General features: G+C 40.6%; 1 protein-coding gene across 3 annotated transcripts in view; it reads left to right on the top strand.

Annotated features, from left to right (window-relative positions):
- LRRC4C (leucine rich repeat containing 4C) overlaps nucleotides 1–14,740 on the top strand; it is a 539,855-nt gene that overhangs the window by 447,417 nt on the left and 77,698 nt on the right. For 2 of the 3 annotated variants that reach the window (XM_019477201.2, XM_019477199.2), the window contains one exon: nucleotides 10,960–11,032. The exons of the other annotated variant lie outside the window; for it this stretch is intronic. The gene's annotated coding sequence lies outside the window, so the exon portion shown is untranslated. The remainder of the gene's footprint in view (nucleotides 1–10,959; nucleotides 11,033–14,740) is intronic. 3 annotated transcript variants of the gene reach the window in all.

Genomic DNA, 14,740 nt, shown 5'->3' with positions numbered 1-14,740 from the left:
CTATTGTACAACATTTCACTGCCTTCATCACAGACTTTCCTTGGGCTCTCTTCTATTTTTTTAACATTTGCCATGCTCTGAATTTTAATCCTTTCCCTATTAAGTGAAAACTTTTTAATACATTATGATAGATGTATCCAGAAAAGGGAAAAAATGAGAGTTGATATATAGGGAGAGAGAAAGAGAGAGAGAGAGAGAGAGTGTGCTATATATATAACGTCTATGCAAAAAATGTATAGCACTCTCTTTTTCTCTCTCTCTCTCTATCAACTCTCTCTCCCTGTGTGTGTATGTGTGTATGTATATGAGTGTGTGTGTGTGTGTGTGTGTGTGTATATATATATATAGAGAGAGAGAGAGAGAGTTCAACTCTCTTCATTTTTTCCCTTTTCTGGATACATCTATAATAATGTATTAAAGGTTTTCACTTAATAGGGAAAGGATTAAAATTCAGAGCATGGCAAATGTTAAAAAAAATAGAAGAAAGCCCAAGGAAAGTCTGTGATGAAGGCAGTGTAATGTTGTACAATGGGAAGATTGCAAATGACATATGTACACTATATTATTTTTGTTGTTCTTGTTATATCAACACTTCCCTGTGCATTTTATCTAAAATAAAAAGAAGATTAAAGCAGTCTGTGTTTGAGGCAACAGGACAATATTAATACATCTGAATTTTCCTACTGGCTTTGTTGTTTCAACAGTGTTTGTTGTGATTGTACAAGAAGTGGGAATGTGCATATGCCACCAGTACATATGATGCACTTATCAAAAGTAAATGTCTCCTTTAAGCCTCCTGGCACTGAACTGCACTTTTGTTCCATGTAACCATTTTCTGAATTACACACAGAATGACCTGCTCGGCTGCATGTCACCTTATTGCTTTATTATTGGCCCCCAAAAAGGTGAGATAGGCCTGACTCAGACACATGGGAAAACAACATCAGACCCAGTTTTTTTTTCTTTTGTTTCTATCTGGGCTCTGCATGCATGTGTATGGCCTGTGAACAGTATTTTTATTACTGGGTTGAAACTCAACACTGCTTTCAATTTCCATTCTGCTACCAATGAGATGTAAAATTGCAACAGTTCTATGCTGCCTACAACCTATCCTGACAAAAATCATTTGGTTTGTCAGGAAGCATAAAGCACCTGTAAAACCAAAGCATTATCTCTATTTCTCACTAATGTGACTGAGCACAGAAATAAAAAAAAAACAAAAAGCTACTCTTGAGAAGATATTTCCTTTCATTTAAATAGCCTTGCTGTAGATGCACAACAGCATAATAAGTCTATATTATGCCTGTATGTTAGACTATGGCTCTCTATTTGCTAGTGTCTCTGAACCCGCACATTAAATAATGGCATTTGATAAGTGGGTAGACCAGCTTAGGAGCTTTCTGGATGACTGTTTACAAACAGATCAGAGCCATTAGTAATGGCCATCCATTATGTTTTGCATATTGTGTCGTATCTTTTTTACTATGTTGCATTCTGTGATCAGTTGACATATCCTAAACCACATGACTAAACTAAAGGAAAATATCTTTCTAATTTTACCAAATCAGTGCCTATAAAATGGTGAACAGAATGGGATCTATCCAGCTGGGGATAATGGTGAACATGTGCATTTGTAAATTCCTCACAATTTACAATATAGCCTAAATTTGAGGTTCGGTAATGGAGAGAAGACTCGCTAGACTGTCAGTTCTGTGCTCTGTAAAGCTTAAGAAATATATGAAAGAGCTTTGCATATGATAGCTCCTATAAAGTAATAAATGATTTAGTGGACACTCTCTCTCTCTCTCTCTCTCTCTCTCTCTCTCTCACACACACACACACACACACACACACACGTATGTGTGTGCATGTACATATATAAAACATACACACACATACAGAAAACACACACAGACATATGTATAGGTTTATATGCATCTATACATAAAGCACACATACACATTTGGTTTCAATGGGGAGCCAAAATAAGTGAGGTTGTCAAACCATTCAGATGAATAAGTGCTTCACCTCTGGGATGCAAATTCACATTCAGCTCAGGTAATCAGGAACCAAAATGGCTACCTATCAGTTCCTTGGGAGACTTTGTAAAATGTTTGTGCTAGATCTTGCTTTAGCTACTACTGGAGAGGTGTCCATGTTTCATAATGGCACTTTTGAGAGCCAATCTCAGCAGAGAAACAAAGGAACAATAGAAAGCATTGTAATGAAAGAGTGACCTTCTTGAATTTATGCAGGTTATTCATCTGCCATGGGAAAGAGGCAGCATTAAGGGATCCAACCATTATGTTATCCAATCATTACTCATTCTGTGCACAAATCTAGGACTGGTCTCTGGAACAAGCAGTCATCTTTCATCAGCAGAGCATTCATTTTGTAATAAAGCACATCCAGTATTGCCATTTTCAAGTATTCAGAAATCATGAGTCAGGTCCATTCATACAGAAATCATGAGATCGGCCTAAAAATAATGAGAATTAGGAGTAAACATTACTGTGTTTTCTTTGTGTGTGTGTGTTTTGGGTTGTTTTTTATTTTTCAAGTTTTTGGATTGTGTTCCTGTCAATTTTAAAGCTTTCTCCTCAACTAAGTGGAGAACTTCCTTTCTTTTTTTTAATAAAAACAAAGTTTTCTCACCTAATCATTTGTCTTGGTAAATTCTGGCTTTAAGAACAATACCAAAGGCTTTGAGATTTTCAATATAATCTTAGGAACTGGCAAAACAGGCAGTTAGACAACTGGATATTTTATAAATCATTCACTGATCATCTCTTGGGTATGGCTAGATTCTGGGCAAGATCCTGAAAGATGCTGAAGTTATATTATAGCCTAATGATTGTTCTAGGCCCTGAACCTGAATTGAGTTGGGTGCAGTGTTGGCAGCAGGGAGAATTTTTAAAATGTCTTAATATTAATAGGAATCATTAAAGCTACAGCTTAATCAGAGATGCACTATTGCCATCACAGTTCATGTTTTTTCTAAGTTTCCAATTTTAGACTTATCCTGGGAGCGTCATTTCTACGTGTTGCGCTTTTATGTTTTGTTTTTAATTACTCGGCTGTGAAATCTATTCTGACTTGAAACTTGGCACTATACTGCAAAGTTTAAGCCAAAAAGTAAGTATTATATTTGTAAAGCATTTGAAGAGAAAGAGTCTTTGTTTTTTTAGTTTTTCGTTTTATATGATTGTCTAAAATCTAAAAAGGCTCTCACTTTTTTTTTTCACTTGTACACCTCAGAGATGGGATTTATGCTGGAATCTTGCCACTTGTTACCATAATTTGGATTAGTGCTTTGAGTGGCTTGGACAAATTCCAATATTTCAAGTTGTTGGAAGAAGCATCAATTTTATGTGGACATTATACTCAAATTGCTCTGGGTATCTGTTCTTTGGGAATGATATACAAAAGCATCACATTAGTCCATATTCTATTTTAAGTTAATCCCCATGAATTTGGAACATCACCCTTTGACTGTAATGGAGCAATGGTCAGTTTAAGTGATTGGGAGTGAGAATAGAATTTGGCTCAACATTTTTTTCTTTGATTTTCTTTTTCCCCTCCCTCAATTTTTCATTGTGTTGTGTTACCCTCCCTCCTTCCTTGAACTCGGTCAATCTAAGTGCCATTCTGTACAAACATTTAGTAAGGTTAAATTGGACAATAAATTGCTGGCCTGATCTATCTTTAGTTTATTAGAGCTAATCATTTATTAGTTTATTTAAACCACCCACACCCTCCCCTCTACACCCTTTCCCACATGAACCTCCCCCCCACACACCCATGCCTCTGGGGGGAGCCCCACTCACTGCTATGTACACCCTCCCCACACACATGCACCCAAACCTCCCCATGCATACTTCATACCCACCCCCACACACCCCAGCCACTCTCACCCTCCACACACCCCAAAGTCCCCCACAAACCCTATACCCATCCACACACACACATCTCCACAACCCCCCACAAACCTCCCATACTCACCCACCCACACCCACACCCCCATACCCTCCCCATACCCTCCCCACACCGCACATATACAAATCCACACACATACACCCACAACCCCATACTCCCCCATACCCTCCCCACACCCCACATATACAAATCCACACACATACCCCCACAACTCCCCACAAACCCCATACCTTTCCATCCATACCCCCCCACAATATACGTTAATAAGACCTAATTTTGAGCTATTATTTTATGATCTCTATATACACAATGTAAACACACACAAATCAGGATAAAATATTCATTTTTAAAAATAAAATGAAGATATGTTGTCAATGTTTGATTTTTAGTATATAATTTGTTTTTTGTTTTTTTTCATGATTCCAAGATGGCAAAACCCCTTCCCAAAAGGACTACTTCTGGGGCAAGGGGAAGGACTTCTGGTAAAAAAAGGTCAGGGGTTAGGGGGCAGGATTTCTGGTCCCAAGATGGTCACCAGGGGCCAGAGCACCTGTCAAAGGGGCAGGGCTACCCTTGTGGCCCTCAACAGCTCACCAAAACTCTTTAAGTGGTCCTCCACCCAAAATAATTGCCTGCCCTGACCTAGAAGGTAAACTACACAGACCGAGCTAACCCATTCCCAATCTAACTCAAACATGTGTATCAGGATGGATTAATTCCCCTGATGGACAACTTACCCACTCTCTACCCCCTGAAGACCCACCAACTCCCTCTGGGGGGATTAGACCTGCTAATCCTTCCCCACAGATTTGCTAGCACCCCAAATCACCCTGACTTACTTAGATCATGCTCTTGGTGTGGCTTCTGTCATCATTAAATGTGTACACATGCAGGACCTGCCATATAATCATGCAATTTGAAGTGAGTCATGTGCTTGTTGATCAGTTGCTGAGAATGTGTGTACATGTTTTTAGTGCAGCCTTGGGTTTGATGGAGCCCAGCTGCTTGCTCCAGCCCCAGCCCCAGGGCTGTGTTTTTCCCCCTCCCCTTCAACTCTGATCAGGCCTTTCACCCCGCTACTCCCAGATAGACAACGGATATACTAAACCTTCCTGTGGACTTGCTAGGCACCCCCCTGTGGATCTACTAATCCCCAATTCCACCAACCTCCCCCCACAGACCTGGTAGCTCCCCTAGTTCCACCAACCCCCACTCTACCCATGGACCTACTAGCTTCCCCAATCCCACCTGCCCCTCCCCTCAACCTGGCTTATTTAGATTGGGCTCCTAACACTGGAGAGCATCTATACAATCAGCATCCAATCTGCAATTACAGTGCTTTAAGTGGTGATTGGATCCTGGGAATGTCTGTGCACAGCCTTTGTTTGTAATATAACTATTTTAGTTTTTCTGCAGTTTGGGAGGTGCCCTAATTGCATCTTCCACATCAACAGTTCCCGTAAAATGAGAGCAATGCACATGTAAAATCTTATAGTGGAGCAGTTTACTCCTCTGTTTGTGCCCTCCTCCCCCCAGTAGGGAACACAGATAACTTTAAATATGTGTCCATGTCCACAGCTAAGTAAAGAACATTTTCTTGAGGACAGGAGAAGATATGAGATGTCCCAGTATTCTCTAAACCTATAATCTTTGTGCTCCTTTCCCTAAAGGACACTTTCAACACTTCCAAAAGAATTAAAAGACCAATGATTTATTCTGGAAACTACAAATACCAGTACAACCAGGAAGAGATCAAAAAAGTACCATGTGTCTTAAGTAACTAATCATGCACAATAATTAATACCACCATTTAATTTGTGGGTATATATAGACTGTCAATTGATATATTTATCTGTTTTGAATGAATGAATGAATGAATGAATGAAAATAAAGAAAAAAAGAGTGAATTGGCCCATGGGCAGTTAGCAGACAGGACAAAGGGATTATCTTCACTGAGGAAATAGTTTCTAATAATTACTTTGCTCAACTCTAGTAGAACAAAATGATCTAATAGTGGGTCCAGATACATCGGAGAGAGAATCTTTTGATCATGACTGTCTAGAGACTGTTAATAGTGGATATATACTAGATTCTGCCTCTGTCTTCTTTTTCTGTTGAAATAGCCTATCCTTTATATGTAAAATTGCATGGCACTTCCTGGTAGTTTAGGTTCCACTAAATATTATTGTACCTTGCACTTACCTGTTTTCATATAAAGTCATTATGCACATTGTTAATGATATATTATTGATCCTCTTCTTATAGTTTAGTATATATATTTTTTCACTTGAAACTGCTTGTTAGAAAAAGACAAGTGGCTCTAAACAGTTTGACAAATGTTAAAAAATAGGTTAGGAATTTTTACCTCTTGCAAGTGTGACAGTTATATCATTTCATGATCTATGAACCAAACACCATGCATACCAAGTCAAGAGAGATTGATTTTAATACGGCTTATGATGATATGTTGATAATATGGTAAATTGCCGTAAGGGTTGAAAATGTGAATTCTATTCCATTAGACAAAATACAGATTTTTTTTTTTATTGAGAACCAATATATGTGCAATTTAATACTCATGGATGATATTATTAAATGGAGTTTAACACTTCATTAACATTCTTATTAAAAAATTATATTACACCATAAATTTACATAGTACTTTACAAACACCGAATAAAATATGCTTCTTGTATGAATGTTGAAAAGCTGCATAATGCCTTAAAAGTAAATGTGTTTTTTCTTGTATTCCACGATAATCACTTGATCAGTGAGTGCCATTTACGGGAAAGAAGTGTGGGGGTTTGTAATAAAATATATTGTTATTCGTGTAGATCACTTTCCCTGTAAGACAAAATCTGAATTTCTCAGTTAATCCTAGTCGTAATATTCTAACACATAATAAAAGTCTACATGTATTTTTGGAGCAGAGTAGTCGGAAGCCCTTTTTACATGTTTATTTTAGGTGGCTCCTGGAGCTCTCAACCCCTGGATTGTCCACACAGTAAAACATGAAACTAGTTTTAAGCCCTCTTTAGGCAACTTAAAGTTACACCACTCCAACCTAAGTTTATCTCTGATCTGTTATTCAGTTCACGTTACAGTAATTTGTAGCCATTCTAGGCTATGCATTAGTGTGAACACCCCTCATTCCCTACCTCCCCTGCTGGCCCACATTGGCCCCACTCGTCTCCTGCCCCATGCCCCCAGTTGGGCTGCTGCCCCCACCCTCATCAGCCCTGATCAACCTGCTGCTGTGTCCACTCCACTGGATCAGGAACACCATCCTCTATCACCTCCCTCCCCTCCAGTACCCCAGATCCCCACTCCCCCCCCCCCGCCCCTTGCTCTCCCAGCTTACGTTTGGCTTCTGGCACTGTCCTGAAGGCAATCTTCCTGCCCAGCCCCCACCACCATTGCCACGCTCTGGGCTGGGTTTAGCCGGGATGGATTTATTAAATATATATTATCGTTACAGGAAGCCATCAGCTGAACCAGAGTTGTTCATTAATAAAGGGGACTCAACTGCTTACTTGAAGTTGGCCAAGCCATTAATATCCAGCTGTTCGTCTTCAGTTTATAATAGTGAATGCCATTCACTACTTTTCTTTTGTTTTAAAGTGATGCCATTTGTATGACATCTGAGAATACCCAAGAAAGCCTTCATCGTTCAGAAATTATAGTCACAGATATAACAGTAATCTAGCGATGAGTATACAGCATAGAGCAAAGAGTGTTCTTCATAGTCTCATGAAGGATGTCTGGGAATTTGTAACTAAAAATATATCTGAAAAAAATCTTTGTTTCTGTTAAACACTATGAAGACCTTTTCTTTGTACTGTGACAAACAGATAATGTTACCTAGAGTGCTTCTTCTGTCTTAACATGGGCATCTAAAGGGAAAAGGACAGATTAGATAATCTAGGAGATCTTTTTGCATTTCCAATTTATTTGAAACTCTCTGAGCTATTGCTTTAGGAAAAATGTGGTGATGAAGCACATGTAGGCTATTGAAACTTAGCATGCTGAAGCACTTAACAAGCCAGGAGCCTTAAATTTGATTTTGATAGGTGCTGACCATCCTCAAAGCCAGATGAAGTCACTGGCCTAAGATGATGATTGCAACCTCTGCAAATCTAGCCACATGTAATACATTTTAAAATAACTAATTATTTAGTGCACACATATTTTTCTGTAAATTCAGTCTCAAGAGTCAGCATTTCATATGCTAGTAACATTAGTAAATGATGAAGACAATGTTTTCTGGCAGTTAAAATAAGAGTTTGGAAATCAGGTAAGCCATCTTCCTAGTTTTTGTGTTACTTTGGTCAAGCTACTTTACTTTCTGTAAAGTGGAGCTAATGGGTTTTACCTCATTGCCTGGTCCACTGAGGCTTGATCACTTCATGTTAGTGAAATGACCTAGATTTTCTTGCCTGGAAGTCAGTTGGACATGACAAAGCTCTGTTGTTTTTAACAGTGATAGTGAAACACAAGATCAGTCACCAGAGGCAGAGTTAAATCTAGATCTAAAATGAATAATGTACTTTGGAATAAGGTACAGTTCAACTGTAGATGTATTAGTGCTGCTGAGACTGCATGGGAGGCTGAGAACTTCATTTTAGATCTCCTTATATCTCTGCCTATCCCTCCTTGCCTTTTTCTCATTTCAGTCTCTCTGAGCTTAGCAGTTGATGAAGTTGGCACTAATTTATTTTTCTCACTTCATTTAAAATGCTAGACAGCACTACTGAATGCTCTTCACTTCATTCTCTTTTCTTCTCTGTTTGTGAATGTCACACTGTGTTGTACAAACACAGCAGGGATGAAAGCTAACACAAATGCATATTTGTGTCTACAGCACATAAATGTGTATTTATAGATCCACAAACCAGGGCAAGCCATTCATAGGCAGACCTGTGTTAAACAACCATTTGTCAGCGGAGTATCTAGAAACTAGTATTTTCAAATGAATAGACCTGGTCAGAAAATGCAAAGCTTTGGAAAAATTCATTTCTGGGGGACAAAATTTCAGTTTTCACTCCATTTCCAGTTAGCTGCATAATTTGCCATATAGTCAGGATACTAAGAGAATTAATTATAGGCAAGGAGGTTCAAGGATGTAAGCTGGAATGGTGTTAAGAACACCTATGCTTATATGGCACTGTATGCAACATGCCAGTCCCCAGTTTTTATTGGTTCTCCTCTTGTGGTGATGGCTATCACCTCAGTTCTTAGCAGAGAGACATCCCCTAGCACCTGCCATCCTCCTTCCTAGAGCAGTGATTTGTGTAGATGTAAGCAATAACCAACATAACACATCCAAGATGAGGTTCATCAGTAGGGGATAGCTTACACTACCACCACCTAAGTATTCCTGTCTATGTTATGGACATATCATTTTTATATTTTTTTATTTTTTATTATTACTTTATGGTGGTAATGCTATGTTGTCCACAGGCCACAGCTTGGTTGGGACCCTTGTATTATATGTTCCAGAGACAGAGACGTATGATCATCCCTGCTTAGGCCTTCAAACAAAAACAGCTTCTTCCTTTTTTTTCCCCCCCAGGGCTGTCACTCTGACATCTTCCGTGGATTTTTTTTTTTTTTTTAATTTTAAGAATCTGAAGAATTGAAGTATACATAAATCAGTTAACTGCATCAAAGGATCTTCTCCACACTAGATACATGAAAATTAATACCATGAAATATCATGCAGCTGATATCTTAAGCCATAGAACATAGTAGTTCTCTTTGATTCCACTAGACACTCTATTCCTGCCTTTAAACAAAGTGCTATCAAATGGGAGAAATGTAAAGTACAACAAATGGTATTGCAAATCATCCAGCAACCTTTAGTAGCTAAGCACTGCAGCATATGTCAGGACTTATTCATAGGCGAGATGTCTACCACTAGAAGTACTGAATGGGAGGAAGAAGAAATGTCTTTACCAACAAAATTGTATAAAACAGTTTCTTCTTTCTGTATCCACAAGGGCAGTTAAATGACTTATAATAGAATATTATATTTTGACTTTTCCATTTTAGTAACTTTTGTCTTCAGTGTGCCTCCTAACAGATAGATGTAAGCATCCAAAGCACATCTGTTTTCCTGGCAGCATCTTATCTCTCACTTTATAATGTGGGTAGATGTTCAAGTGTTGCACATTTTCCTAAAATAATGGAAGTCTTAGTATTGGTTTGGTTTTGTTCTTTGTATGCTTTATTTATTACACCATTATGGCAATAGTTCTAAAGTTTTTATTTAACCATCATTCACCAATCTCCCTTTGATCACAACTTTCTTTTTATTATGATGTCATGCTTTTGTTCAGGCAACAGTTGAGAACATTTAACAGTGCCTGGATAAAGCTGTTTTTTTTTTAACACTGATGATTTCATGTAGTCTATGTTTCCATTATTCTGATAACCTAGGGTCAAATTCTGATCTCAGGTACACTGGAATAAATATGGAATAACATCAGGGTAACGGGATCAGGATTTAATAATGGGAATAATACTTCCTATTATTAAAAGTTAGATAGCAGTCTTTATTGATTAAATACATATGTAATTAAAACAAGAGATACCTTATTGTTTGGCACATTTTTTACAACATGTTTGCTTTGCATTTATAAAGTAGATCTCATCTGCCTTTGCATAACTTCTTGTTAATTTTCTTAAGAGGCCTTTCTTTATTTCAGGTTTAGATAGAGAATGTAACCTGAGACTCAAAAAAGTCTGCAGGCATTTCCCAGGAGGAAGAATTGATCCCCTTGACTATACCAACTTTTTTAAAGCATAAAAGAAAGGCAGTGGGTAATTTTCTTTTATAATGTCTAAATTCAGGTTTCAGAAGTTAGGAAGATACCTTCCAACTTACTATTCCAAAAACCTGAAGAACCTTCTATATCTCCATTTTTGCTTGTTTTCAAAATATTTCCTCTAGTGTTTGCTTTGGTAATAATCCTATTTTCTTCTTTATATAGTGAAACCCATTCATACATATTTTTTTTTCAGTCATCCGTTTACATGACAGCGATTCAGCTTTATTCAGCTGCCTCCTTGCCCACATGACAAAGGTGGTAGATGGGTGAGTTTGCACTTCTATTGCTACTTTTTGTCTGGACATTATTCCTAGCAATGTTGCCTTGTCAGGGTAGGAGCACGTATTTTTACATTTGTTCTTGGTAAAAGGAAAACAAGAGTCATTTGATTTTTGTTTTAAAATGAATGTTGGCACTCTGTGAAAAGTAATCATGAAAAAATGTTTATAAGTAGAGAGGGTCCACAATTTCAATTTAAATATTTATTATTGCTTATTTTTATTATGGTAGCACCAATTGAGATAGATTGATTGTGCATGGAGTTGTTCCAAACAATCAACAGTCTACTTTGAGAAGTCGGAGGAGAGAAAACAGAGGCACAGAGGTGAAATAGCTTGCCCATACCATACCAATGTCAGATCCAGGAATAGTTTGACAAGTGGCAACTCTCAGGGCCGGGTCTTATGTCAGCCTGCCCACGAGTCTCTATGGGGTAATTCACCCAATCCCACCTGCCATGACTTGGTTGTTCTCATATACGGATGGTACACACGGGGGACTGCCCATTACTGCCCCGATACCAGGATGTGCTATCTGTGGCTCTGACCTCCCCTACACCACAGCCCATGCCTCGCAGATAGCATCCAGGTTAATATTACTCCCAGTCTGGGGCTGGAGCAAACTGAATCCAAAGTTTGGCTCCACACACACCCATATGCACGCCACCTCTCCTTTCACAGGAGGCCTCTTCCACTCTGCCCCTCTCTCACTGGGGCCTGTGGCATACTGCCCATTATGGGGCCACACTCCACTGCCCTGCTTCTCCTTGAGCAGCCCCTCTTGGGCCATCAGGGTTTGCTACTCTCATAATGGCCTTGCCACGCAGAACCTTCGGTTTCTGCGAGTTCCCCTACTGTACGTGGGTCGGCCTTATGCCAAACCCTGGGCTAATTCTGCCCCAAGCCTCCCACCAGGCACACCTTCTCATGGGGCTGGGCCCCACGCTGTCCTTCAAGTTTACTCTCGTTCAGCCCTAGTCAGTGCACCCCTTGGGCTGTCCTTCAGGCCTACTCCAACTTCAGCCCTACTCAGCCCCATCACACGCACAACCCTTCAGGTCTACTTGTCCTTCAGCCCTACTCTGTGTGGGGCTTCGCAATGCTCTCCATCCTACCTCCTCAGGGGTCTCTGGGATCTGCATCTCTGCTGGGCTCAGGAACCTACTTATGGGCATACCTGGCCCCCACTACTTCCCCAGCTGTCTCCAAAACCCACCCAAAGATGGGGGCTGGGGCCAAGGCACCCCTCCTTGCCTTTTACCAGGCAGGTAACTGGCCTGGCATTTCCTGTGGACTCCCACACCACCAGGAGCCCCAGCAGGCCACCCTTCCCTGGCAGGGTGCAGTTTTATGTCATGCCCAGGACCAGTAGCCTCTAAACCATCTCCATAAGCTCCTGCCCTTATCTCTTGCTGCAGCTCAGATAGGCAATGATTCTGCCTCCCCTGGCTTCAGGAAACTGCAGCCTTTATATGCCTTGTTGAGAATGGCTGCCTTCATCAGGCACCTGGGAGCTGCCTGCCTCTGCCCTTCAAGTGCCAGGCACCCAAAGGTGCCCCGCCACAAATAGAAACAGAAATGTTTCCGGAATTATAGTTCTACTCCTGGCTCTACTCACCCACCCATCCCTCTCTCTTGAATTATAACTAACTTATCTCCTTTTTCAGACCATGAACTCTTTGCAGACCCATTCCAAAGTGTGTGAATGTCACCAGGTTGTTTATATTTTTTTCAACCACTTATTTAATGGTATTGCATGAAAAGACAGTAAAATCATCTGATATTGTTTCTGCTTTAAGTTACTACATCTAAGTACAGGGTAACTTTAAAATGAAAAAAAAATAGATAGTTATAGTACATTTCCCAGTATTGGACATTTTGGATGAAAAACCATTTGTATTTAAAAGTGGGTAAATGCCTGTGATTCACAAACATTTCCTAGTCCTACAACTTATCATGAATAATAAAAGCATATGAACCTTATCAAGACAAGGGGGGTGTTTTTATTCCTGAAAACATATATTTTGGGGTAGATAAGATGTGGGGTTGCTGTTGCTTTTTTACTATTTATTCAGACTTATCTATCAGGATAAAATAATTTAGCAAATAGCTTGAGGAATGGCAGTTGGAAAATTTGAGTTCAGTTCCTGGCTCTGCTACTGACTCGATGACCTCAGTCAAATTACTCTACCTTTCCATACCTCACTGTCACTGTCTTTAAAAGAGTCTTCATAATAGTGATATAATTCACTGGAATAGGGGTATGGGAAGAGTGTTATTAATCCAGTGATGATTGCAAAGTCTTTCAGAATCACTACAAATGAAAATAAGGAATAAGTGTTATCTAACTAAGGATAGAGGACATGGTGCAAACCTCAGTTTATGAGTCAAAAAACATTATAACCACATAAGGTAATTCTCGACAGCCTTGGAAAGAATTATTCAAAAGAAGACTAAGAAGCACCTCCCATCCAATGAAGGCACAGGAGACCTCTGCTTTCTGTCCCTAGTTTTGGGAAGCAGTACACTTCTATAACTCATTTTCTTGGTGCATGTATACACAAGATACTTTACTGCACAGTAGAGCAAATTACTGTGCCTGTGTCTAAATGTTCAGACCCTTACTGCTCAGTAATTTGCTCTACTTGGCAGTTAATTTGCTATCTGCAAATACAAGTAGCAAATCAACTGCCAAGAAATTACTGTGCAGCAAAGCACGCATAGATGGCCAACAAGGAGCAAATTTGGTCCCAGTCAACCAGGCAGCAGGTGGCAGGAGATTGCTTCTTGCCCCCAGGAGCTGCCTGCTGCTGGGCCAGGGACAATGTCCCCTTGCCCCAGAAGCACGGAGCTTCTAGCCCCTGCTCTATTATCACGGTCTGAATGGGGAGAGTTCCCCACCCAGCCTGGACCTGGCTGGGACCTGCCCCAGCCTGGGACAGATCCCAGCCAGCCCCAAGCTGCATGGGGAAGTCTGCACATGCATACTGGGTCTGCCTGGGGACTGTCCTGTTTCAGGCAGTCCCCAGCCAGCTCATGCACATGCAGAATTCCCCATGCAGCTTGGGGCTAGCTGGGAACTCTCCCAGTCTGTGGCAGGTCCCAGCTGTACAGCTTTTTCCCATCCCTATGCCCTGATTGGGAGATCAAAGCACAGAGCTTGGAACTGTGCGGGCAGGGAGCAGTCCGAGGCCCTTTTTTCATGTGGCGGGCTGTGGCTAGCAGCCCGGACACGCTGGGTCGGGGAAGGGAGGCGGCAAGCTAGAATTAGGCACAGACGCTTAATGGTTGTTTAAGATTGTTTACTTACACCGTAGATGGTCGTGGTGCAGGCTGGAACTTTTCCAGGAATACTTTGCTTAAATCCTAGTTTTAGGACTCGGACAGAGCTCTGGATTCACTCACAATTCACTCACACAAAGTTTTCGAGGCTCCGTGGAACTTTTGCGGGCAGGGAAAGGGTACATCGAGGGATCAGGCGGTGACAGGGAGAGGCGAGAGGCTGATCAGACCCCTGTTGCCTTCTTGATAGTCACGCTGGGTCCAATAGGCTCCGCAGCGCTTAGAGATCTTCGCGAGATGTGAATTCTCCTCCTCCTGATGTTCGTGGAGTCCTCCAACGTGGGCGGAATCCACTCAAGCCTCTTATACGGCTAGCAAGCCAATCGCTAGCTGCCACATAGGAATAATTTAGGA

This window comes from Alligator mississippiensis, chromosome 2, assembly GCF_030867095.1.
Source record: "Alligator mississippiensis isolate rAllMis1 chromosome 2, rAllMis1, whole genome shotgun sequence".
Taxonomy (NCBI): domain Eukaryota; kingdom Metazoa; phylum Chordata; order Crocodylia; family Alligatoridae; genus Alligator; species Alligator mississippiensis.
This window is presented reverse-complemented; position numbering and strand designations above follow the sequence as displayed.